Genomic DNA, 27,391 nt, shown 5'->3' on the forward strand with positions numbered 1-27,391 from the left:
CCACCCTCTTGGTCAGCTTCACACGGTTGGCCAAGTCTTCCCCCAGTATCATGGGGATGGGATAATTGTCATAGACTGCAAAAGTCCACATTCCTGACCAGCCCTTGTGCTGGACAGGCAACTCAGCTGTAGGCAAGTTTAAAGATTTTGACATGGATGGGTGAATTGTCACTTGGGCCTCTGGGCTGATGAATTGGGGATCCACTAAGGATTGGTGGATAGCTGACACTTGTGCCCCGGTGTCTTTCCCCGCAATAACCTTCTTTCCGCCCACTCTCAAGGTTTCCGTTTGTTCTGAGGGTATTTGAGAGTCATCTGGGCTGGGGATCTTTGGTGTGATTGTGGTATAATGAACTGTAATCGGTTGGGGTTCTTGGGGCAGTGGGCCTTTTTATGTCCCAGTTCATTACATTTAAAACATCGCCCAGCTGACTGGTCACTGGGCTGAGGTGGGTTTCTGGAGACTGGTGAGGTGGGACAATAGGGTGTTTGGGGCTTTCCTTCGGTTGTAGGTGGGGCCTTGGGTTGCCCCCGGTGATAGGGTTTAGTTTCGATTTGCCCCCTCTGATATTCGCTCCAATTGCTAGTAGTTTTTTTTCTTTTCTGCCACTTCCACCCATTTGGCTCCAATCTCCCCTGCCTCGGTTACAGTTTTGGGCTTCCCATCTAGGATGTACCTTTCTATTTCCTCAGGGACACCCTCTAAGAACTGATCCATTTGCATTAGAAAGGACAGAGCTTCCAGAGATTCAGCACTTGCTCCTGATATCCAGGCATCCCAATTCTTTCCAATGTGGTAGGCGTGTTGGGTAAATGACACATCTGGTTTCCACCCTAGGGGTCGGAACCGCCGACGGGCATGCTCAGGTGTTAGCCCCATTCTGATTCTGGCCTTGGTTTGAAAAAGTTTATAATCGTTCATGCTGTCCTTAGGCATTTCAGCCGCCACCTCTGCTAAGGTCCACTGAGCTGTGGCCTCAGCTCTATCATGTACTGGTCTGTAGAGATGCTGTACCCAAGGCAGACCCTTTCAAAATTTTCTAAGAAGGCCTCAGTATCATCACCTGCCTTGTAGGTGGGGAATTTTCTGGGATGGGAAGCAGTACCTGGAGAAGGGTTGTTAGGGTTGGCTGGTAACTCCTGCTTAGCCCTTGCTAATTCCAGTTAATGCTTTCTCTCTCTTTCCCTTTCCTCCATCTCTTTTTCTCTCGCCTCCATCTCTTTTTGTTTCTCCTCCATAGCTCTTTTGTGTGCAGCCTCAGCCCTGGCCATCTGTCTGTCATGTTCCTTTTGGCTCTCCTCAGCCTGGAGTTTGGCTAATTCCAGCTGCTGTTGGATGTTTTTTTTTCTTTGCCTGACATTTTCCCCCTGATCTACCTTAGCTATCTGAGGGGGGAAGGGGGAAACAGCTTGGAATCTTTGGTTACTGTAATGTGTCTTTACAAAAAAAACAAGTAAAACAGGTTTTTGTGAGTTGCCTTGGCAAAATGTTAATGACCCTCCAGTGATCACAGCTGGAGCTTCCCTTCTAACAAAAAGCCCTCTGTTAGAATCTCTTATCTGTTTGCCTTCAGGGTATCTCTCCTTCACTGCTTCCTCAGCATCCCAAAGGAGGGGAAAAAAATCGGGCTTTTGGTTCCTAAAAAAATCCCTCACCGCTGCTCACCATGTCAAGGTTCCTTCCCCACTCTGAACTTTAGGGTACAGATGTGGGTACCTGCATGGACACTTCTAAGCCACCCCCAAGCACTACTTTTCTTCCCTGGGTAGCCTTGAGAGATTTCACCAATTTCCTGGTGAACACAGATCCAAACCCCTTGGATCTTAACACAAGGAGAAATTAACCATCCCTCCTCCTTTCTCCCACCAACTCCTGGTGGATCCAGATCCAACCCCCTTGGATCTAAAAACAAGGAAAAAATCAATCAGGTATTTAAAAAGAAGGCTTTTAATTAAATAAATGAAAGGTAAAAGAAAACCCTCTGGGAGAGATTAGCATACCAGCATACCATCCTCACAGAGGATGTTCCTCTGGGCAAAAATCTTAATACACACAAGAATACCCAAATTTGATAATTCCCTTAATGGTACCAAGACAAGTTACAAAGAAAATAAACATAAACCTATTTTTTCCTTTCTAAAACTTACTACTCTGATAAGAGGCTGGTTCCTTGATCTTTTTCACTCCAGCTGAAACTGAAACTGACTAAACAAAGGAAACTTCCCTCCTTCCTTTTAAAACATCTTGTTCCCCCATTTGTTCCTCTGGTCAGGTGTCAGCTAGGCTAGGTGAACGTCTTAACCCTTTACAGGTAAAAGAGGCATTAACCCTTAACTATCTGTTTATGACACTTACGTATCCACTGGGGTTCCATCCGGTCTTCTTTGGGGCCCCAGGGGCTCGTGTCCTCAGTGGTTCAAACGTGCAGCTGACCTTCCTCCCAGAGGTGGGCTGATACGGCTCCTGCTGGAGCCACCTGGTATGTGGATGAGAGGAGCTCACTCAAGGTCTGTGTCAGTTACCCTCTTCCCCCACACAGCTGGCAGGGGCAGTGCTTTCATTGTGCTGCCTAGTTGTGATGGGCAGTGAATGAGAGATCGAGCTGGACTTTCACTCTCAGACGCAGTCCAGAGATTTCTTAATGCATTATGAGTGAGGGTCCTGCTTCCTGACCACCAGGTTTCTTCTCCATTCTATATAGGTTCTTATACCATGCTCATCGTAGGATCTGACTGCCTTCTATTAGCACATTAAGGAACATCTTTAACAACTGTCATGTCTTCTCTCAGCCTCTGTCCTGGGGGAGAAGTGTGTGCAGTGGAGTGTTTTATTTTGGAATTTTTAAAATAAAATCTATTTCTCTATGTTAGAGAAGGCAGGGAGAAGCAGTGTTCTGCCTCGCCTTTGGAGCAGAAGGTGGGCAGGCTAGTGATGGTTCCTGGGGGAGCTCATTCCACATCTTGGACCAGCTCCCAAAGAAACTTCTGTCTCCTGCACAGATGGATTTAACTCTTATTCTAGAATGTTCCAGTAAGTGATGGAGAATCCGCCACCTCTCTAGATAAGCTATTGCAATGGCTAATTGTTCTTGCTTGCACTTTGTTGCCAGTTAGAATTTTTCTTGCTTGAATTTCCAGGCATTGTGTCACGTAGTGGCTTTTGTCTACTAAAGAGCCCTCTACTAGAAATCTTCTCCTCATGTAGGCACTTATGGACTCTGATCAAGTAACCCCTTAACCTTCTCTTCAATAAACTAAGTAGATTAAGCGTCCTTAGCTGCTGTGACAAAGTCAGGCAGGATGGCTGCAAGGGGGTGTTCCTATTGGGTGCTGGGAGGTGGGTGGGCACAAGCCTGGGGAGGGGCTACTAAACCCAGAACCCAACTGAGTTCGGGGGACAACAAAGGCAACAACAGGAACAGGCGTGGGGGTAAAGGCCAAAACTAAGGAACTGGAAGGGGGCACCGAGCAGAGAACCCTGGACAGCACCCACAGTGCAAGAGGGTGTTGGAAAGCAGGTAGATTAGAGGCCCTTTTCCCTATCAGCTGAGAAGGGGTTAACTCCAGTCAATTAAGGACACTTGAGTCCAATTAAGGGCTTCCTGAGACCCTTAAAAGCCCCTGCTCTGCTGAGAGAGGAGGAGAAGAGAGAAGCTGTTGCAGGGCTAGTGGCAGCAAGGACATAGCCTGCTCCAGGATGGAGGGCTGCTCTCCTCCCTCCAGGAGAAGCTACAGAACAGACTGCCTGTTTAGGGGAAGGGCTGGCTCCCCAGGGCCAGTAACAAGGCCACCCGCCCTCAATGGGATTGGGGTGGGCGGGAAAGTTATTCCCCTGTGTTTTGTGGTGGAGTTTGTTTGTTTGACAGAGGGCCTGCCCCAAGGTCTGCCTGGAAAACAGTGGGAAATATTGCTCCCCCTCCACTGCAAGTGGGAGGGTAAACCCCATCCAGAGTGGGGCTGCCTTATTCCCGGACCCCACCGCTGGAGAGGGAGGCACTGAGCCGGCCAAGGTGGAGGAGGTGCCTTGCCACATGCTTCATTCTGAGGCAGGTTTTTCAGACCTTGAATCCTCCTCCTAGCTCTTTTCTGACCTTTTTCCAGATTGTCAACATTCTTTTGAAGTATGGACTCCAGTCCTGGAACCGGGCCCAGCAATGGTCTTGCTATGGCTGTATCCAGAGGAAATACACTTCCTTACTTCCCCTGCTTACACATCCAGTTGTTTCATTTGCTCTCCGAGCCATCACATCACACTGTGAGTTGGTATCCACCAGCCCCTCGAGTCCTTTTCAGTGGCATTGCTGTGCAAAATTCAGCCCCCTGCCCCAGAACTGTGACCTGCATTCTTTGTCTCTTGGTGTATGTGTGACACCCTGGTGTTCACCCAGACCAGTGAGGGGTTGTGTCGCCACTGCCCTGCACCTCTGGGTGCCTTCAATGCCATGGTGCTGTGGCTCAGAGCCTGGACATCAGCAGCCAGCCCACAAGCTTGCAGGTTACACCCTGCCTTCCACCATGCACTTACTGTTAGCGGAGTGACCCCAGCACCCTCCAAGTCCTGATTTTTCTGTCTGCCAATGTGGCAAACTGCTGAGGTTCCCATTACTGTGATTTCCTGTGTTCCCCCTGTCAGCCTCAGCAAGTGAGAGGTTTGCTCCTGCCAAGCTATGCAACCCTCCCTGACATACCAGCTTGTCTGCCTGGCCAGCAAACTCTTCAGGGCTCTGCCCGTCCACACCTTGCCTTCCGAGTAACAAACCGTGAACCTCAACTCCTGAGTTCCCCAGAGACACCCCCTGCAGTGCCCAGCCCTCTCCTGGAACACTCACAGAAATTATTGAGTTTGTTGCTCCTTTACAGAGATAACACACTGCAGCTCATTAATTCACTGGGGTTTGACAACACTCTTATTTCCATCACAGCACTGAAACGGGTTATAACGAAAGCAGAATGAGTTTATTAGACAAAGTCATTCATTGATACCAGCAATAACAGGAAAAGATAGAAAGTGAAAATACCCTTCTAAGACTAAAACTTAATTTCAGCAAGTTACAATCTTTGCCTAGGCATGTTTCTCACCAAAACTCAGTTCCCAGAAACTTCAGGCCTTTTGGATGAAGGAGACGATTTCAAGAGGTCTGGTCCCTGGAATCCCACAAATGATGGACAACTCAAATGTCTTTTGTCTCTGTTATATCACCCCAAAGTTCATTGCCCCTCTTACAAGAGGTAAGAAGGCTTCCTGCTCTTCGTCCATTCCTGTGGACTCCCCAGCCTCCTGCTGATTTGTATGTAAATGGGACTTCCATTGCTTTGATTTCATAACCCTTAATTTACATTGGAGAAGGTTGGATAGCTGCCTTCCCTCCGGTGTGGGGTAGAGCCTGTTTTTCCCTGCGTTTGGTCTCCGACGTTAAAGGATCCAATCAGTAAGCCTCCATATCTCCTCACAGAGTGTTAGTGCATGCATTTCACAATGAGATTAATCACAGACTTTCATAGAAAACCGTACTCAAGACACTTTTCTATTACAGTAATATTGCATACAATCAGTTGATTCAATTGCTTAGCGCTTGAGGTTCAGCCCCCTTCCTGTCTTTATAGACCAGTAAACCTTTGCACTGATAAATTTGCCCTCTCCTTTTGTGGTACAGACAACGTGCTGTCTTCTCCCCTGACTGTTAGCTTGATAGCTTGGTTTAATTTATGCGTAAATGGACCTTCGTTGTCTCTGCATGACGACCAGGATAATCAGACAAGCAAATACACCTTCCTTTGTCTAAGGCAGGCTGGGTGTATGCATTGCTTGCCAAACACATTTTAAGAACATATTTCTAGAAATTATTTATAATGCACATTGGTATTGTGTTCATTGGAAATTTTATGTGTCTAGCCAATGCCTGAGTATTTCCCTAAATGAAGATAATATTTATCTTATTGTTTTCATTCATAATAAAACTGTTTAGGGGTCTGTAGTTTAATACTACATAATCTAACAGGTATATGCAGGCAAATAGATTTAGCATCAAACCACAAACATGAGTGTTAAAGTTACTGGAAACATTTCTGCCAAGCAAGGAGAGAAGAGTCTTTAGGATTAAATAATAGAAAAAAATATGTAAATTGACAGTGTCAGAGACACAGCTCCCCTGAGGCTGTGGTAGTTTAAATAGCCTTCTCTCAGTAGCATGGAAGTTGGAGGAAGGAGCATGGGTTTGGAGAAGGTGCTGGGAAGTTAGTCTATGTGCACATGGCTGGAATGTCAGCTGCAGTTACAGCGTTCCTAGGTATAGTTCTCTTAAAAATGAGCCAGTTTAGTTTTGGAAACATAGAGTCCTATTAGTCAGCATGGAGGCATTTTAGTTTTAACATTTTTATAGAGAATGTATGTTGCATACATCATAATCTCTAAAGTTACTGACTGCTGCTTCTCTTCATCCAGCTCTCCCTTCTCCTTGGACTTACCATTTTGTGATTAAAATCCCCCAGATCGCTGAATAAACCACAGATGCATAGAAAATACCTTGTGGAGATCTAGTGGAAAAGCTGCATTACATAAAGGGTCTTATTTTTAAAATAAAATCTATTTCTCTATGTTAGAGAAGGCAGGGAGAAGCAGTGTTCTGCCTCGCCTTTGGAGCAGAAGGTGGGCAGGCTAGTGATAGTTCCTGGGGGAGCTCATTCCACATCTTGGACCAGCTCCCAAAGAAACTTCTGTCTCCTGCACAGATGGATTTAACTCTTATTCTAGAATGTTCCAGTAAGTGATGGAGAATCCGCCACCTCTCTAGATAAGCTATTGCAATGGCTAATTGTTCTTGCTTGCACTTTGTTGCCAGTTAGAATTTTTCTTGCTTGAATTTCCAGGCATTGTGTCACGTAGTGGCTTTTCTCTACTAAAGAGCCCTCTACTAGAAATCTTCTCCTCATGTAGGCACTTATGGACTCTGATCAAGTAACCCCTTAACCTTCTCTTCAGTAAACTAAGTAGATTAAGCGTCCTTAGCTGCTGTGACAAAGTCAGGCAGGATGGCTGCAATATCACACTGTTGCAAAAAAAATCATTCTGGGATGTATTAGCAGGAGTGTTGTAAGCAAGACACAAGAAGCAATTCTTCCACTTTATTCAGCACTGATAAGGCCTTAGCTGGAGTATTGTGTCCAGTCCCAGGCATCGCACTTCAGGAAAGATGTGGACAAAATGGAGAAAGTCCAGAGAAGAGCAACAAAATTACTGAAGGTCTAGTAAACACGACTTGTGAGAAAAGATTGGGGAAAAAATGGGTTTGTTTAGTCTAAAGAAGAAAAGGTTAAGCAGGGCACATGGTACATCTTCAAGTAAATGAAAAGTTGTTATAAAGAGGAGGGTGATAAATTGTTCTCCTTAACCACTGAGGACAGGATAAGAAGCAATGGGCTTAAATTGCAGCAAGGGAGGTTTAGGTTGGACATTAGGGGGAAAAACGTCCCTAACTGTCAGGGTGGTTAAATACTGGAAGAAATTACCATGCGAGGTTGGAATCTCCATCTTTGGAGGATTTTAAGAACAGGTTAGACAAACACCTGCCAGGGAAGATCTACAGAAGACTCACTGCAGGGGACTGGCCTAGATAACTTATCAAGGCCCCTTCCAGTCCTACATTTCTATGATTCTATGACAATCCTGAAATTTACCTATTAAGAATCTATATGGAAATGAGACAAATGAACCGATGTATGAATTGAATGATTAAGCATTTTAAACTCAGCAGAAAGGATTGGAAAACTTTCAAGTATTATGCAAAATACAATACACAGCAATCCACCCACCCCCCACCCCCAAGCATAAATCATTCTGCGGTAGTCTTCCCATTGCTACAGCTTTCTTTGGCTAATCATCTCTTCTAGTCACAGTTCTAGCATCTTTCAAAATCTTTTGATAATTTAGTATGAACATGCTGCAAACTAACGACAGCAATGCCATCCATATTCATTATGCTTTTAAATAGGAAAACACAAGTGCTTAATTGTTCAGAGAATTTCCAATCACATAATGGCCTTTTAAACATTGAAACACAGACTCTGGGAAGAGGGAGATAAGATCATCCGCCTGAACTTTAAAGACGGCTTGTTCTCTGAAAGAGAGTCTCTCTACTTTGATCAGCCAGGCTGCTCCAGCAACATTCCTCTGGTGGACACCATGCGGGCTTGACCTTGGACGATGCGAGCTATTTCCGCCCCCAGGAGACAGGGTGCTCAGCACCTTGCAGGGTCAAACACACACTCTGCAGTTGCAATTCAGGTGCCCTCAGGCAGGGCCGGCTCCAGCATTTTTGCCGCCCCAAGCAGCGAAAAAAACAAAAAAAAAGATAAAGCCGCAATCAGCTCTACCACGCTGCTTCATTCTTTGGCAGCAATTCAGCGGCAGGTCCTTCCCTCCGAGAGGGACTGAGGGACTCGCCACTAAGTTGCAGCCGAAGAGCCGGACGTGCCGCTCCCTTTCCGTTGGCCGCCCCAAGCTCCTGCTTGCTGCGCTGGCGCCTGGAGCCGGCCCTGCCCTCAGGCTCCTCAGAGCCCTGGTTCATTAGCAAGCAAAGGAGGCCTCGGTTTGTGGGAAGATGTATCCAGAGTCCCTAGAGGAATTGCAATTACTGGCATTTTCCCCATCCGCGATGAATGAGGTCTGCCTGCCTGTCCTCTCTTTGATTCCTCACCAGGCGTCCAGTGGCTCAGGCCTGATTAAAAAGCTTCTCTTGTGTTCTATTAATAATGAGCCGTTTTGAGTGCTGACAAAATAGCACCATCCCAGGGCGGGAGTCTGTGTGTGTGAAGTGGATTTTCTGGGCTCTTCTGCCTTTCATCCCACAGAGAGGGGAGTGCAGGCTGCCCACACAGCGAACAAGCATCACGGGTGGTCTAGAAAAAGCCTCCTAGCCTGGGCAGGGCCCTACGGGAACGAGGACATTTTTGTCTGCTTCATTTCAGAATTGCGTTCGGTCAGTGCTAGCAGGGAAGGACTTGCTGCCCACCTCCAGCTAACCAAGTGATACCGTATTTCAGTGGCTAAATCCTGCTCTTGGTTGTGCTGCTGTGCGAAACGGAGGCGGGGGAGGCTTGGAAACCTGGTTCCCTCTGCTCACGCTGACAGGCCAGAGCCTCCATAGTACGCAGAAGAGATGGGCAGTCCAGCCAGCCGGGGAGCTGGCCAGGTACCACAGCACAAAGCTGGAATAAGGTCAGTCGAGTTGCTCCAGGTTTACACAGGTGCAAATGGGATCAGACTCTGCCGCGTGATCTCCCGGACTAGAGCCGTGTCTCTGCACCGCACCCGCTATTGTGTTTTCCACAATCAACAGGAAGCGCTCGCCAGCAGCACCTTCCTCCTGCTCAGGAGGACAACAGCGCGTTTCAGCCCACGATGCTTCCCTGCCACTAGCCGCAGGCGGCTGCTGGGCTGTGCTGCATGTTCCTCTCCCCCTCCTGCTGTTGTTACCCTACTATTATGATCTGACTGCGGCGAGCTTTATCCATCCCCATGGCGTCACAAGAGCTGCCACATGGCAGCAGCCCAATGGTCCATCGAGCCCAGACTCCTCTCTCTGGCACTGGCCAGTATCAGAGCTTCGGTGGAGTCTTTCACCCCTGCCTTCCCCTGCTGGCTTCTGGCAGGCAGAGATTTCAGGGTTTCTGAGCACTTTGCCTCCAATGAGTGAGTGTGGGTGAACACTAGAGCAGGTCAGATCACCAACAGTTCTCCTGCGCTACATTTCCAGTAGCAGACCAGCAACAAATCATGAAAAGTGTGTATGTGGGGGGGTCATACTTTTGCACACTCTCTTAACATCCCTCTCCCCTGTTACGCCCCCCAGTAAAAGAGGGAGTTTGTGTGTGGGAAGTGGATTTTCAGGGCTTTTCAGAAAGTATCGGGGGGGAAGGCACAAAAAAGCCCCAAAGGGTAAATGGGAAACCAATTTTGTGTTCAAAAAACGAAACGCAGTGACATTTTAGGTAGAAATTAAAAGGGAATTTTCCTCTTACGTCACAGTGACAATCCAAAACATGTTTCTGTTTCATTCTTTTCAATCAGGACATTGAAAGATTTCGTCAAAATAGAAATATTTCAGAGGAAAATAGTCAGTTATGACTGCCACAATGGCTGATGGAAATATTTTTCAGATGGAAAACTTCAATGAGCTTGAAAAAAACCAATCCACCCACAGTGATAAATGGGAGAACTGGGCTCTATTTACTGTCAGGCAAGTGCACTGTGGGTAGACTTAGGCAAGTCCCTTCCCCTCATGTGCCTCAGTTTCTCCATCTGTAAAATGGGGATAATGACCCTGACCTTTCTTAAATGATTTGAAATCTATGGATGAAAATCCCACTATATAAGAGTGAGGAATTGTGGGAGCCGTATCAAAAGCTTTGCTAAAATCAAGGTATACCACTTTCCCCATATCCACAGAGCCAGTTATCTCATCAAAGAAGGCAATCAGGTTGGTCAGGCATGACTTGCCCTTGGTGAATCCATGTTGACTGTTCCTAATCACTTTCCTCTCTGCCAAGTGCTTCAAAATGGATTCCTTGAGGATCTGCTCCATGATTTTGCCAAGGACTGAAGTGAGGCTGACTGGTCTATAGTTCCCCAGGTTCTCTTTCTTCTCTTTTTTAAAGATGGGCACTATATTTGCCTTTTTCCAACCATCTGAGACCTCCCCCTATTGCCAGGAATTTTCAAAGACAATGGTCAATGGCTCTGCAATCACATCAGCCAATTCCCTCAGCACCCTCGGATGCATTAGATCTGGCCCCATGCACTTGTGCATGTCCAGCTTTTCTAAATAGTCCTGAACCTGTTTTTTCACCACTGAGGGCTGCTCACCTCCTCCCCATACTGTGTTGCCCGGTGCAGCAGTCTGGGAGCTGACCTTGTCTGTGAAGACCGAGGCAAAAAAAAGCATTGAGTACTTCAGCTTTTTCCACATCACCTGTCACTATGTTGCCTCCCCCATTCAGTAAGGGTCCCTCACCTTTCCTGACCACCTTCTTGTTGCTAACATACCTGTAGAAACCCTTCTTGTTACCTTTCACATCCCTTGCTAGCTGCAACTCCAGTTGTGCTTTGGTCTTCCTGATTACACCCCTGCATGCTCGAGCAGTATTGTTATACTCCTGCCTAGTCATCTGTCCAAATTTCCACTTCTTGCAAGCTTCCTTTTTGAGTTTAAGCTCACTGAGGATTTCACTGTTAAGCCAAGCAGGTCGCCTGTCATATTTACTATTCTTTCTGCACATCAGGATGGTTTGTTCCTACGCCCTCAATAAGGCTTCATTAAAACACAGCCAGCTCTCCTGGACCCCTTGACCCCTTCATATTAGCTTCCCAGGGGATCCTGCCCATCAGTTCCCTGAGGGAGTCAAAGTCTGCTTTTCTGAAGTCCAGGGACCGTATTTTGCTACTCTCCTTTCTTCCTTTTATGAGGATCCTGAACTCAACCATCTCATGGTCACTGATGCCTAGGTGAAAAGTGACTCTTAAGCTTTCGTGGGTGAATAGCCACTTCGTCAAATGCCACCTAGGTGGCCACTCACTTCTACTTCCCCTACCAATTCTTCCCTGTTTGTGAGCAGCAGGTCAAGAGGACCTGTCCTTAATAACTGGGTTCTTTCCTTCAGAGGGGTATCCTCAGTGTGAGAGGACACCATGGCATCATCTGGAGGGAGGGTTCCACATATGAGATCACGTCCCTCTGCTCCAGCTTTTTACTTCTCTTCAAGGGAATTTGCACAATAACGTCCAAACATTTATATGTCAATGAAATGTCAATGAACTACAAGACAAGCTAGAAGTGGGACATAATATACATTTTACCAGTGCTTCCATGGGAAACAAATTGAAGAAAAACAGCTTCTTCCATTAGTATCAATTCCAATTCAAAAAAAATCAAATTAACACACATGCATAATGTACTAGCTCATTTAATTGGTACATACAAAAATATCACATTCTCTGACCTCTCCCAATGACCAGCAGTAAGATTGTTGCTCTAGAGTTACATAGATCTATAGCATTTAATTCTGCCTGCAGGCAGAAAACTGGCATCAATGTCCCCAACTCCAAAGACTCACATTAAAGTTGCAAAAGTAGCATTAGCATGAGTCTCTAGTCAGTCTTCCCCCATTCTGGCTTTGCAGATATCTGCTATTTGTAGATTATTCCTGCAAGCGTCATATGAGAAGGAAGGGGGAATATGATGTCAGGGGTGTATGTGTTAAGAAACTCAGGGGCTCACTTCCTGACTCCTAAACCCTGCCTCTGGTCATTATGAATAATGCATCTCTGCAGCACCAGAAAATCATTTGAATTAACAGATTCATGCATGGATTCCAAAGCCAAAAGGGACCATTGTGGTCATTTATTCTGACCTCCTGTATAACACAGGGCATAGAACTTCCCCAAAATAACTTTTACAGCAGATCTTTCAGAAAAAAACATCCAGTCTTGATTTAAAAATTGTCAGAGATGGAGAATCCACCATGAGCCTTGGTAACTTGTTCTCACTGCTAAAAATGTATTTCCAGTCTGAATTTTTCTAGCTTCAACTTCCAGCCCTTGGGCAATGTTATGACTTTCTCTTTTAGAATAAAGAGCCAATTATCAAATATTTGGTCCCAGGATAGGTACTTATAGACTGTAATCACCCCTTAACCTTCTCTTTGTTAAGTTAAATACATTGAGCTCACTGAGTCTATCACTATAAGAAATATTTTCCAATCCTTGAAGCATTCTCGTGGCTCTTCTCTGAGCCCTCGCCAATGTATCAACATGACACTGTATTAGAGCAGTGGTTATGCAAGTGCCAGATGCAGAGATAAAGTAACCTCGCTACTTCTACTCCACATTCCCTGTTTAAGCATCCCAGGATCATGTTAACACTTTTGGCCACAGAATCACACTGGAAGCTCATATTTCAGATTATCCACCGTGACTCCCAACCTTTTTTGAGAGTCACTGCTTCCCAGGATAAAGTCCTCCATCCCATAAGTAGTGCCTACGTTCTTTGTTCCTAGATGTACATTTACATTTATCCATACTGAAATGCACACTGTTTGCTTGCACACAGCTTAGCAAGTAATCGAGATCACTCTGTTTCAGTGACCTATTCTCTTCATTATTTACCACACTTCAATTTTTGTGTCATCTGCACATTTTATCAGTGATGATTTTGCTTTCTTCCAGCTCATTGCTAAAAATATTAAATAATGCAAGTCCAAGAACTGATCCCTGTGAGACCTTATACAAACACTCCCACTCAATGATGATTCCCCATCTGCAATTACATTTGTGATTACATTTTAAGGCCTCCCACACAGAGCACATTAAAGCAACCCAATCTCCAAGAACAAAGTCCTGGGGAACTATGGCGAGTGCTGAATCCGGAAGAAAAAGTGGAACATTTGTTAGGATGCACACATGGTCTGAAGGGTTCTTGTTCACCACAGAAATCTGGACTTCCAAAAATACCTGGGGATTCGTAAAGAACAATGTAGCCATAATAGCAAGGCAGTTTTCCTAATTACTGAGTAGTTACTACTTGCATCTCTGTCATATTCATCACATTGAAAGGGGCTGTTTAGCTCTGGGGAAGTGAGCGGATCATGCTCTGGAAAACATTCAGCAGCTTCCCAGATCGGATCAATGGGCACGATGCAAAGCCCACTGATGTCAAGAGGAGACTGCCACTGGTGTCACTGGGCTTTGGATCAGGACCAATAGCAAACATTTCCCCTAACACTCTGCTAATTTTCAAGTGGTTTTCATAGATTTGTAGATTACAGTTGTCCCTTTTGTCCTTGAAATAAACTAGTCTGACTTCCTGCTTAACACAGGCCAGAGAATTTCCCAAAAATAATTCCTAGAGAAGATCTTTTAGAAAAAGCATCCAATCTTGATTTAAAAATCCAAGTGATGGAGAATCCAACACAAACTTTAGTAAATTGTTCCAATGATTAATTATCTTAACAATTAAAAATTACACCTCATTTCCAATCTGAATTTGCCTAGCTTCAATTTATAGCCATTGGATCATGCTATACATTTCTCTGCTAGATTGAAGATCTATAAAAAATGTTCCCCATGTAGGTACTCATCAACTGTGATCAAATCACCCTTTAACCTGTTCTTTAAGCTAAATAGATTGAGTTCCTTGAGTCTATCACTATAAGGCAGGTTTGTTAAATCCTTTAATCATTCTCATGGCTCTTCGCTGAACCCTCTCCGATGTATCAACATCTTTCTTGAATTGTAGGCACCAGAATTGGACAGAGTTTTCCAGCAGTGGTCACAGCAGTACCAAATACAGAGATAAAATAATCTCTCTACTCCTATTTAAGATTCCCCTGTTGATGCAAGAGTCTTCTGTTTATTCACCTGGCAGAGATTCCTCCTGCCACTATAGAATAATTTCTTCTTTATAGAAATGCCACCAGGGGCCCAGCAGCCCAAGAAAAACTTTTGAAGTATGCATAAAGCAAAAGAAATATGTGGCTAAATTGGAAAGAAGAGGTCAGTGAGGCCAGAGTGGATTTTGTCTTTGCAGGGTACACAAGGGACAGAGGGTGATCCAGCCATACTTGATGTCCCCTTGCTCCTCTGCTTGGTAGCACATTGCATGCATCCTCTTGACAGGAGAATGGGACTACCATCCACCCCAGTATGCATAGGATGGAGGCAGTAGAACATACGATCCCTGCCTCAACTCTCCACCAAAACAAATGTGGGTAGCTGCATCCGCTGGAGCATGGTTATGGTAGGGAGATTCAATGAGGTCTTTGGGGTCCTTCACAGGTTCAGTATGGTTCTTCAAGTCTTTGGGCTTATCCCAGCACTGGTTTCATATATGGTTTTGATTGGTGGGTTCTTTTGTGATCTGGAGGTGTTTTGGGATGTTGCAGCATTATAACAACCAACAACAGGCTGCAATTAGGAAACCAGTTCTGCACTTGTTCTAAGTAGGAGGAGTTCCATGGTTTTCCTTGTCTGCTGATGCAGTGAGCTCTATAGCTCCTATGACAGATCTGAGTCCCACATATGTGAGGTTCCCCAAGCTGGTGGAAAATGTCATAGCTCCATTCCACTGGAACTATCAGAGAAGGCAATATTTGTTGAATTTGTGGAGATGACTTGGAGTGTGTGATGTTCATGGCATACACACAGAAGTTAGAGTATTTCTGTATTTTCTCTTTCTGGAAGGATGCAGCATAATACTTAAAATACAGACCCCAACACACACAGCCAAAAACAGAGACACAAATCAGGCTGCTCTCTAAGACAGAGAGGCACAACTCAGCCCTACTTACTCCAAGTGGGCTCTTTGCAGACTACCTGCTAAGGACCCAGATCACACAGCATCCATCAGAGCCCCCATATCTGCAAGCAGAACCAGAAAACCCTTTAAAATGTCAGCTTCTAATTTTAACAGTCTTCAGTACACCAACATATGGGGGACATTGACTATCAGGGCAGAGTCCTTCTGTTGGACACTCCTCAATGAAGAGAGAAGAGCAGAGAGCCAGAAAGAAAGGCAGAGCTGTAGGGTCTTAATGCATGGATGAGAGGCTGGTGTAGGGAGGAAGGTTTTAGGTTTATTAGAAACTGGGGAATCTTTTGTGAAAGGAGGCACATATACAGGAAGGATGGACTCCACCGAACTTAAACAGAACCAGCTTGCTGGCATGTACAACTAGAAAGTTTGTGGAGGAATTTAAGGGCTAGGGGAATTTAACGGCTGAAGGCAGGAAAGATGTTGGTAACGTACAGTTAGGGGCCAAAGAGAAACACTCACACAAGAGTTTCATTTAATTATGAATCACGAAGGCAAGCAACTGGATATTGACAAAATGTACAAGTCCTTATATAGAAATGCTGAGATGAACTAGAGTGTGTGGCATTAAGTGAGGATATTGATATAATATGGATCATGGACACTTGGTGAGAGGAGGATAATTAATAGGACACACTAATACCAGAGTACAACATATATTGGAACAACAGAGAAGTTCGTGCTGGTGGGAGAGTGGCAGTATAGGTGAAAGAAAGCAGAGTCAAGCAAAGTAAAAAATCTTAAATGAATCACAGTGTACTACAGAAATTCTACGGATAGAAACTCTGTGATTGAACAATAAGTGTAGCAGTAGGAATATACTATCAACCACCTGAACAGGATGGTGACAATAACTGTGAAATGTTCTGGGAGATTAGGGAAGCTCAAGGCAGAAAATGCAATAATAATGGGGATTTCAACCATCCTCATATTAACTGGATACAAGTCACCACAGTAGGAGATTCAGAGATAAAATGTATAGGCAGCCTGAATGACTGCTTCTTGGAGCAACTTGTCCTGAAACCCACAAGGGGAGAGGCAATTCTTGCTTTACTCCTAAGTGGTTCACAGGATCTGGTCCAAGAGGTTACTATAGCTGAACCACTTGGTAATAGCAGCCATAAAGAATTAAATATAGTATCCTTGTAGAGGGGAAAATGTTAAAGAAACCCACCACAGTAGCACTTAACTTCAAAAAGGGGAATTACACAAAAATGAGGAAGCTAGTCTGTAGTGGGGAAGACTGCCCCACTCCCAGAGAGTGTGAGCTGCAGCAGGTCAGGGCACCTGTGCAGACAGGGAGCCAATTAGAGAAGGGCTTATTGTGAGCCAATCAGGGCCAGGCTCAGCCCTATAAGAAGGCTGCCCAGGAAGGGAGCAGTCAGTCTATCCCAGGCCTTGGAGAGGGGAAGGTCTGTTGCCAGAGCTGGGAGACTAGCACCGTGGACAGCGCAGTGCTGGCCAGGCTCAGGGAGCAGAAGGGAGCTCCAGCCTGTAGCCTGCCAGACTGCAGGCCCTGAAGGGAAGGGCCTAGCGGGTGCAAGGGGCCGTAGGGGAAGCAGTCCAGGGAAGCAGACAGACGAGGGGAGACAAGGAGGACAGCGAGGCTGCCGCCAGAGGGTCCCTGGGCCGGGACCCAGAGTAGAGGGCAGGCCTGGGTCCCCCCCGCCCTTGCAGTACCCCCAGCCGCCGGCCGTAGGGAGCGGCCATCCCAGACTGCACCAGATCCCTGAGGAGAGGGATTAGACTTTGGGGCATGTGGTTGGACATGGTGGCTGGGGCATCGAGAGACTGCTGATCAACCCCCCCCCCAGAGGGGGGTGTGGATGGACTAAGGGGCACTGACGGAGGGCAGTGGTCCTGAAAGAGGATGCCATGAGTTGAGAGCAACGCAGGTCCACACACCAACTGAGGGCGAGATGACAGACGGGACAGCACCAGGAGGGGGCGCTCTACTGGACAGAGCTAATTCCTGGAGACAACCAGCAGGAGGCACCAGGTGGTGAGTCCCAACTCCGTTACATAGTCATGCAGAAATTAAACTTGGAAAGTCAGAAGGGTGAAATGTCTGCAAACTGCATGAAGACTATTTAAGAACACCATAATAAATGTCAAAGTAAATGTAGACTCCATTATAAATAAACCAAAGTAAGCAAAAGGACCAAAAATACCACCATGGCTAAACAACAGATTAAAAGAGATGGTTAGAGACAAAAAGGTGTCGTTTGAAAATTGGAAGTCAAATCCTGGTGAGGAAAATAGAAAAGAGCATAAACCCTGGCAAGTCAAGTGTAAAAATATAATCAGACAGGCCAAGAAAGCATTTCTATATTTAGCTAGTTCCTCTTCAAATTCTAACAGCAGCATTTTTAAGTATGTTAGAAGCAGGAAGCCTGCCAAACAATCATTGGGGTCACTGGACGGTCGAGGTGCTAAAGGAGGATCCAGGGAAGACAAGGCCATTGCTGAGAAGCTAAATGAATTGTTTCCATCAGTATTCACCACAGAGGATGTGAGGGAGATTCTTTTTAGGTGACAAATCTGAGGAACTGTCCAAGACTGAGGTGTCATTAGAGGAGGTTTTGGAACAAATCAGTAAATTAAACAGTAATGAGTCATCAGGACCAGATGGTATTCACCCAAGAGTTCTGAAGGAACTGGAATATGAAATTGCAGAACTACTCACTGTGGAATGTAACCTATTGCTTAAATCAGCCTCTGCCATCAGATGACCGGAGGACATAGGACTTGCTAAAGCCCTAGGCATAACTAAGAGGATGAACCAGAGTAGGCCTGGCCTTGGTGCAATAGTAACACACTAGGTGTCAACTAACCAAGTGAGCACATTCCTGACCAGAGAGCATAGTACAAACACACACAGATCTATCAAGTAACTACCGAAACTCATTCTTAAGGGATGGTGCAAGAACACACCGACCCCTCCCAAGAAAAGGAGGGAATGACAAGGAGAATGAATGGGGAAGTTTTGTTTGAACTAGCAGGTCGAAGGATCAGGATAATAACAAAAAGCATGTGAAATGTAATACCTAACTTGTTTGCATTCAACGTATAAAAGGCAAGTGGCAGGAGGGGCATCGAGCGGACAGCATCCTGGTGTGCTGATTGAACTGGTTCCTTGTCACAGGCATACATATTAACATTTTTGTTTGGTTTTACATTTCTCTTTTTTCAATAACCCAAATTTATATACAGATTAGTTTAGTTTCTTTACAGTGTAATAGGAATCAAGTCTTGTATAACACAAGTAATGCTTTTCTTTAGCACAAATATACCCATTTTAGATTCTTTGGCAGTTTTTGCATAGATATTCATTTTCACTTACCATGCATTGCTATTTTTTTTCATAATAAATATAGTGCTCAACTGCTAAAATAGATGCTCTCAATCTTCTGTGAGAAGCTGCATTGCCCTCCCCTCCTCCCCCAAGCACTCTGTTTAGCAGGGGAGTTAGTAACAGAATTATTGCCCAAGCTTTTTAGAATTAATTTGTTTTTGACAGCAAATAAACTTTGGTTACATATGTGAAAGCATAAACCTTACTAGCAGTACTTTTTTTTTTAGCATAACCCAAAAGAAAATAGCTGAATATTAAACCAAAATAAAGTTTAGTTACAGGTTATGCAAACACTTTGACATTTTTGCTATAACATTCTTATAACTATATTTTAATATTTAAGGTTATAAACAAGTATTTTGAAATCCAGAACAGAAGCTGACATTTTGTTTATATTAGCTTTGCATTAATGTTGAAGATTTTTCCCCTTCAGTTATTTTCTTGGAATAAAAAGCCTTTGATTAATTTTTTTTAAAAAACACCTTTTTTTGTTTGCTATTGCTTTGCTTACTGAAGCAGAAATGTGCATATATTTATAACCAAGGGCTTTTGGGCTTTGCAAAAAATTGGTATTCCGATGGTTATAGCCAATCATAATATTAAAATACTGCACCACTTCAATTTTGAAAAATGAGTCTGAAATTAGGTTTTGTTGCTACAAAATAAATAAAAAAAAGTCACCTGACAATATCTATACAACAATACAGGACAAGATATATGACAAACTTAAAATTAAAGACTAATGGTGCCAGATTAGTATTTATAACTATACAAGATAAGGCCTTAAGAGCTTAAAGTTAAGGCAAAGCATTTTAAAAACAAACAGGTAAACAAAAGTTAAACATTTAAATAACCAAGTTATTAACTTTTCACTTAAAACCTTTAATAAGAATTGGTAAAAATCCTGTCATGTGCCCACTTTGTTGTATTAATTTAGTTAACTTAATGCAGTTTCCATTACTTTGTTACCTTTACTTTTAAGGATACTACTATATAGAAATAAGGAAAAGCCATGTTTCATATATTAGTTTGTCGCTAGGATTAGAAGCAGAGTTAACACATTTCTGTTGCTTGGCAAGAAATTTAATAGTCTCTTCAGCTGTTACATTCTTGAAGGGTTAAAATAATTAATTTACTGCACATATTTAAATAAAGTTTTTACCTGAAGCTTTTTCTTGGTGTCCCGCCCCCCAATGGCGTCATCGTTCTGTGGTGGGGTTTCTGTACTAGCTAGAAGTTTTAAACAAAGATGGCAGAAGGAAGAGGGAGAGCACAACCTAGGAAACGGTGCAGACAAGATAAATTAATTACTCTGAGGTCCATTTAAAGTACAGGCAGGAAGACTTGACTGGTATGTAAAAATACTTGAAAACAAAGATTTTATGAGCTGTGAGAGGGGAGTGGGGCTCCCTGGGTTACAGCAAGGGGTCTGGAAAGCCAGCCCTCTGTTTGTTACCCAGGCTCTGGGAGGACAGTGGTGGTTGCTACCTGCTCCTGCATATGGGTGGGAGGTATCAGAGCCTGGGGGAGGCTGTGCCTTCCCAAACAGTCAGGTGTGGCCCCCAGTCACCCCCTCCTACTGCTTCCTGTTCTGGACACGGCTCCAGTCCCCCTGTGTGGTAGCCCTGGCTTGGGCCGGGGCCGGGCCACCTGTTGTGTATTTGGTTGTCATGGGTTTTGTTACTATGGCAACTGAGTTAGACTATTAAGGGATAGCTCAGCCGGTTTCAACCGGCTGAGTGAGCTCTCTGTCTCTGTAAATAAAATGGAGGTTTTGGTTAGCTGTCTGCTCTCTGGCCTCAAGTGATTGCTTCCTACACCGGCTGCCCCAAGGATACAACACTGGCGACGAGGGTGGGATCCTGGTGCTGCTCCAGTAACAGAAGGAAGTAGAAGTCAAGGTAAAGACCAAACAAAGAAAAAAAGCTGCTTGTTTGCACTGACTGTGAAAGTGAAACTAAAAATCATGGCTACTCTGACCAGGCCCCTGGAGCCTTTTGATGAGAATACAGAGCAGTGGCATGTGTATACTGAGCGTTTTGAGCTTTTTTGTATTGCAAATGACATTACAGAAGCGAAGAAGGTGCCAATATTCTTAACTGTTGTAGGGGCTAAAACCTACTCTCTGCTACGCAGCTTACTGCACCCTGTTAAGCCTGAGACTAAATCTTACAGTGACATTGTGGAAATCCTGGGGTCTCATTTCTCCCCAAAACCACTGGTAATTGCTGAAAGATATAGGTTCCACAAAAGAGACCAAAAGGAAGATGAAACAGTTGTACAATTTGTAGCCATTTTAAAAAAGCTAGCAGAACACTGTGAATTTAAAGAGATGTTAAATGATGCCCTGCGTGACAGGTTAGTGTGTGGCCTCTGCAGTGAAGCTATATGGAAGCGCCTACTGACAGAGGTTCAGCTTACATTACAGAAGGCTGTTGATATTGCTGTCTCCATGGAACTGGCTACAAGGGAGGCACAATACATCGGTGCATCCCCTAGGGTGCAAAAAGTGTCACAAGAACTGACCCACAAAACGGTGCAGAGTCAAGAATGTTACCACTGTGGTAAGCTGGGTCACCAGGCATCAGAATGTTGGTGTAAGGACCTGGTGTGTCGACACACCGTGGCAAAAAGGGAAACATTGAGTGTGCCTGTAAACAAAAGAAAAAGAGGCCTGTGGTCTGGCCGACAAAAAGAGGAACCTTGCATACCCTAGAGCAGACCCAGGATGATCAAGGTGACACCTCCTCACAAGAGGAAGTGCCACTGCATGTTTTGTCTTTGGCAATGGGCTCACATGAATACTGGGTAACCCCCTTATTGGAGGGCAAACCTATACGCATGGAACTAGACACCGGTGCAGCTGTCTCGCTGGTTCCGGAGACTGTGTATAAGGAAAAGCTACAGCATCTTCCGCTTAAGGCAACAAAAACTGTTCTGAAGACGTATACAGGTGAAGCTGTGCCCATGTTGGGCACTATTGATGTTAAGGTGGAGCTCAATGGACAGGCAGCTAAATTGCCACTGTTTGTGGTGAGAGGTGACTACCCAGCCTTAATGGGTAGGTCTTGGCTTGGGAAGATTCAACTGAACTGGGCAGAAGTGCACCGGATGACTAAAGAAGAAACCAGTCTAACCCCTATACTAAGGAAACATGCTGCTGTTTTTGGAGATGATTTGGGAAGTATGAAGGGAATCACTGTGACATTGAACATTAAATCTGGCAGTCCACCAAAATATCTGAAAGCCCGAACTGTGCCATATGCCATCAGGCCAAAAGTTGAAGCAGACCTGGAGTGCCTGGTCACCAATGGAGTCCTAATACCAGTTACCCATAGCTCATGGGCCACTCCTATCATTCCAATAGTGAAGAAAGATGGCTCTCTCCGGATTTGCGGTGATTTTAAAGTCACTGTCAACCCAGTGTTGTGTGCAGAACAATACCCGCTTCCCCGCATCGATGACCTCTTCGCAGGCCTGGCTGGGGGACAAAAGTTCAGTAAGATTGATCTGAGTCAAGCATATTTACAGATGCACGTCGATGAAAAGTCCCAAGAGCTGTTGACTATTGTGACTCATAAGGGGCTTTATCGATACTGTCGCCTACCCTTCGAATCACATCGGCTCCGCCCTGTTCCAGAGGGCTATGGACCAGATCTTGTGTGGCTTGTCAGGAGTTCAGTGCTATCTGGATGATATCCTGGTCACTGGAAGAAATGAAGAGGATCACTTAAAGAATTTAGAGGCTACCCTACAAAGACTGGAAGAGTATGGCCTACGAGTTTGCAAAGACAAGTGTGAATTCTTCAAGCCCTCTGTTGAATATTTGGGACACATCATCGATTCTGCAGGTCTTCATAAGGCCCCTGCAAAAGTTAAAGCTATTGTGGAGGCTCCCCCACCTCGAAATGTAAGCCAGCTACGCTCATTTCTAGGACTACTGAACTATTATGGAAAGTTCATCTCACAGTTAGCCACACTGCTAAAACCACTTCATGAGCTCCTTGGGCAGAACAAGGCCTGGAAGTGGACTGAAGCCTGTGATGTTGCATTTAACAAAGCTAAGGATGCATTGTTAAATTCTGAAGTTCTAACGCACTTTGATCCATCCTTACCCCTGCAATTGGCCTGCGATGCTTCCCCTTATGGAGTGGGAGCGGTCGTGTCACACATTATGCCTTCGGGAGAAGAAAGACCTATTGCTTTTGCTTCACGCACTCTAAGCAAAGCAGAAACTAACTACGCCCAAATCGAACGTGAGGCATTAGGAATTGTTTTTGGAATTAGGAAGTTTCATCAGTACCTGTTTGGGCGAAAGTTTACTCTTCTTACAGACCATCGACCTCTGACATCAATTTTTGGACCCTACACAGGCATTCCCCCGTTAGCTGCTAGTCGTGTGCAACGTTGGGCATTGATACTTTCTGCACACACGTATGAAATCAAATATCGGAAATCCACTCTGCACGGCAATGCAGATGGCCTCTCAAGGTTGCCTTTACCGGTCAAATATCAAGATAGTGCCCAAAAGGAAATCTTCTACTTTGAACACGTAGAGAATATACCCATCACTGCTGCTCAGATAAAGAAGGCAACCCGCGTTGACCCAGTATTATCCCAAGTTATGGACCTGGTGATGCATGGAAAATCTCGACAAACCTCTCCGGTCTCACCCGACCTTGTTCCCTACATGTCCAGGCAGATGGAGTTATCGGTCCAATCTGGTTGTTTGTTGTGGGGGAGGCGTGTCATTATTCCACCACCCCTGAGATCACAGATGTTAGAACAGCTACATTCCGGTCACTGTGGAATAGTGCGCATGAAGGAAATTGCACGAAGCTATTTTTGGTGGCCTAGATTGGACAGTGCTATTGAAGAGAAGGCAAAAGCTTGTATGTCATGTCAGGGTGTAAGAAATGCACCTCAGTGGGCACCCCTACACCCATGGGACTGGCCTGAAAACCCGTGGCAACGTATTCACGTTGACTTTGCTGGCCCCCTTGAAGGAAGCATGTTCTTGGTGGCAGTAGATGCCCATTCTAAATGGCCAGAAGTCTCTATAATGCAGTCCACTACTGCAGAGAGTACTATCCAAAAACTACGAGGACTCTTTAGTCGTTTTGGTCTGCCAGAACAACTTGTGAGCGACAACAGACCGCAGTTCGTCTCTCAGGAGTTTCAAAATTTTATGAAGGCAAATGGGATACACCACATCACGTCAGCACCATATCATCCGTCCACCAACGGATTAGCTGAAAGATTTGTGCAGACAATGAAAAACTCTTTGAAATCAGCAAAGGGACAACACTCCATTCAAAAGCGTCTGGATACCTTCTTACTTTCCTATAGAAACACACCTCATGCTACGACCCAGGCTTCCCCAGCCTTTCTAATGATGGGACGACAGCTGCGCACTTGCTTTGATCTGCTGAAACCTTCTGAACCCAGACAAACTGTGCAACATCAGCAGCAATATCAAGTCATCAGACGGGCACCCAGAGCAAAAGACCGAACTTTTAGCCCAGGGCAGCCAGTTTTGGCTCGGAATTATACTTCCAGAGCTAAATGGGTCCCGGCCACAGTCATCACTCAAACAGGACCTGTTTCCTATACAGTCCGGACTGCAGAGAATCTTACCTGGCGGCAACATGTAGATCAGCTGTTGCCGGGTCATGCCAGTCTTCAGGACCCATCTGCAGTTGAGGGGTCTGACTTCACCCCTCCTGGTGAGACACCGAATCATGAGTCACCTGTTCCTGACTGTTCTCCTCCATTACTGCCGGCAGCTGAGATACCCCTTTGCCCAGCACGAGCTGATACCACCTCCTCACCTATTCGTGCTGCGGACCCTGAGCCCCTAGTACTTTCGGGTGCAACAACACCAGAAGTTCGCCGTAATCCACCTAGAGACAGAAGGCCTCCTCATCGGCTGGATCTTTAGTTAGGGCGAACCCACGGTTATGGGGCAAAATAATCCCCAGGGTTTAGCCGGGAATGGAGGCAGTCTACCCTCCTTCTCTAGTTTAGTGTGTGTTTTATTTAGGGGATGTTCTTATTAGGGGGGGAGGAATATGTTGTGTATTTGGTTGTCATGGGTTTTGTTACTATGGCAACTGAGTTAGACTATTAAGGGATAGCTCAGCCGGTTTCAACCGGCTGAGTGAGCTCTCTGTCTCTGTAAATAAAATGGAGGTTTTGGTTAGCTGTCTGCTCTCTGGCCTCAAGTGATTGCTTCCTACACCGGCTGCCTCAAGGATACAACACCACCCACCCTCCTGGGGCTCTGGGGCTGGGGCCACACCACCCACCCTCTCGGGTGGGGGCCGGCGGCTGCAGTGGGGGGACTCCGGGGTCCAGTGGGGTGGGGGAAGACAGAAGAGGCGGGGCCTTGGGCAGAAGGGGCAGGGGTGGTGGGTAGCCTTCCACAGCTGGCAGTTCATGTGTCACCCATGTTCCTGGAAAATCTGAATTTGTTCTCCCAGTGTCTGGTGCTTTTCTCTGCATGCCAAATAGATTGCTAGAGCACCCATCAGCGACACACCTCAGAATGATTCCCCGTAGCCCCCGTATTCATTATTCATATACGGGTGTGATATTTCATACAAAGCATACCATATAAGGTTTCATGTGAAAGGTCATAATCTGCTGAAACCCGTAGTTCTCTCCAAATGTGTATATCATTGGTGTGCACAAAGTTATGAGACGGGGCTGTATGAAATGTGCTGTAAGTTTGCTAGTGACACACAAAGGATCCCTGCCCAGGCAGCTGTTGACCACCCATTAATCAACTATGTGATCACCACACACTGGGAACAGGTCGCTCACTGGGACTCAGCAAAGCCCACCGGCACTAGTGTCTGCCAGGCACAGTTGCAGCAGGCAGGTGCCTTTCTCCTCTGCCATCTATGCTAGAAACAACCGGGACGCCAAGAAGATGCAGATCATCTGAAGAGACTGGTCCAGGCTTCAGGAGGGAAGTTTGTGCATGAAACATCCAGTGGGGTAAGAATAGTGCTTGATTCAAATCCTGTTTAGTTTATAGACTATAGACTGGCCCTTTTATTTTTATTTTCTTTGCTGACCATCTCTGTCCTTTTAGGCCGACCACTTATAACCACTTACAACTGATCTGTTTGTAGTTAATAAACCTCTTTGATATTTTTACCTAAAACAGTGTATTTTGCTTGAAGTGCTTGGGGAAACCTCAGCTCCGGAACAAAGGCTGGTGCGTCTTTTCACATTGATGGAGAGGCAGACTGGGTTATAAACTCACACTGGTCAGGCTTCTTCCCAGGGCAAGACAATACAGGTGTGGGGTTGTAGCAGGGTGGTCACCCCGCTCAGGCCCTGAGGGGTTAAAAACAGCCCTGGGAGGGGGCTGTGGCTGGAGAAAGCAGCTCTATAAGCTGGGCTGATTGGGAAGTGGCTGCAGCTGGGCCACACCCCAATCAGGCCACAGCTGGCCTGTATAAAGAGGCTGGGAGCCAGGAGCTCAACAGTCTCCCTCTGCCTGTAGAGAGAGAAGGGCCCAGCTGCAGGGAGCTAGAGACAGGGTACCTGAGTGAAGCAGGGCAGGCGTGGGGCTAGACAATGTCTGGCAGTTGCCTTATACTGAGGTGAGGTGGGAATAGTGGGTTGGGGGTTCCCTGGGGAGGGGAGACCCTAAGACTGAGGGGTTACTGCTAGGGGGCAGCACAGCAGTTAAAAGGGCACCGGGGTCCAGGGAGGGACATGGGGGCCAGAGGACAGGTGGATCACCAGCCTGCAGAAGGCGCTCTGGAGCTGGAATGAGCTAATTCCCGGAAGTCACCAGCAGGAGGCACCGCAGGGGTGAGTCTGCTCCTCTACAGGGGCCCTGAGCTGGGGACCTGGGGGGTAATTGGCTGGAACATCTCTGTTGTTGGTTCATGAGAAGCATTCATGTAACTCAGTCAGGTATATCCCTGCCTGTGGATGTCTGTGTAAGTGCAGTACCTGGAGGGGTTTGCAGCTTGTCACAGCATCGCAGCGTGAGAGGGAGCCCAGGTTGGTAAGTTAGAGGACTCAGCAGTACCCCAGTGCCAGGTTGTACCCCAGGGAACTCGTCACACCTTCCCTGCTACAGTTAACCACTTCTGGACAGCTCCGTGTGTTAATGAATCCACTTGAGGTGTTAACCCACTCACTGTTGGTTTATTATTTCTATACTCTTTCATCCAACCCCCCAGGAACAAGTTGTGGCCTCTGTCTGTTCGGGTGCTGTGCTAACGGTGCTGTGCCCTCAGCCATTTTATCTGCCAATCTAGTTACATCATTGGATAATTCTTGTCCCTTGACACTTACTTCTGCTGTTCTTGCAGGCACCACAGGTTTTGGCTCAGGTTATGCCAGAACCTGGCTCTCATCATGTAATGGTAGTTGTGGTGCAGTGACCCCTGCCTAGGGTCTGCCTGGTGCCTGTTGCCCTGGGTCATTCCACTTTCCTAGCACCAGCTTTATCCATTTGGCACTAAGGGTCCATCTGCACCAGCTTTATCCATTTGGCACTAAGGGTCCATCTGCACCAGCTTTATCCATTTGGCACTAAGGGTCCATCTGCACCCTTCTGGCACTATGGGAGCACCCAAAGCCTGTTGCTGCCCACCAAGATTTATGACAGGGGATGGCATTTCTTTTGTGCAGATTTTCTACAGCT

At 45.8% G+C, this 27,391-nt stretch overlaps 2 long non-coding RNA genes across 3 annotated transcripts in view; one reads left to right on the forward strand and one right to left on the reverse strand.

The window, feature by feature from the left end:
- The window catches only part of LOC120405136, a 32,060-nt gene extending 11,713 nt beyond the window's left edge, over nt 1–20,347 (reverse strand). For both annotated transcript variants that reach the window (XR_005598400.1, XR_005598401.1), the window contains exons 1-3: nt 20,206–20,347; nt 19,880–19,994; nt 2,357–2,477 (exon numbers count right to left, since the gene is read on the reverse strand). This is a non-coding gene — a long non-coding RNA (uncharacterized LOC120405136). The remainder of the gene's footprint in view (nt 1–2,356; nt 2,478–19,879; nt 19,995–20,205) is intronic.
- The window catches only part of LOC120405137, a 30,917-nt gene continuing 20,328 nt past the window's right edge, over nt 16,803–27,391 (forward strand). Inside the window, exon 1 of the long non-coding RNA XR_005598402.1 lies at nt 16,803–17,364. This is a non-coding gene — a long non-coding RNA (uncharacterized LOC120405137). The remainder of the gene's footprint in view (nt 17,365–27,391) is intronic.

This window comes from Mauremys reevesii, linkage group 4 (assembly GCF_016161935.1).
Source record: "Mauremys reevesii isolate NIE-2019 linkage group 4, ASM1616193v1, whole genome shotgun sequence".
NCBI lineage: Eukaryota > Metazoa > Chordata > Testudines > Geoemydidae > Mauremys > Mauremys reevesii.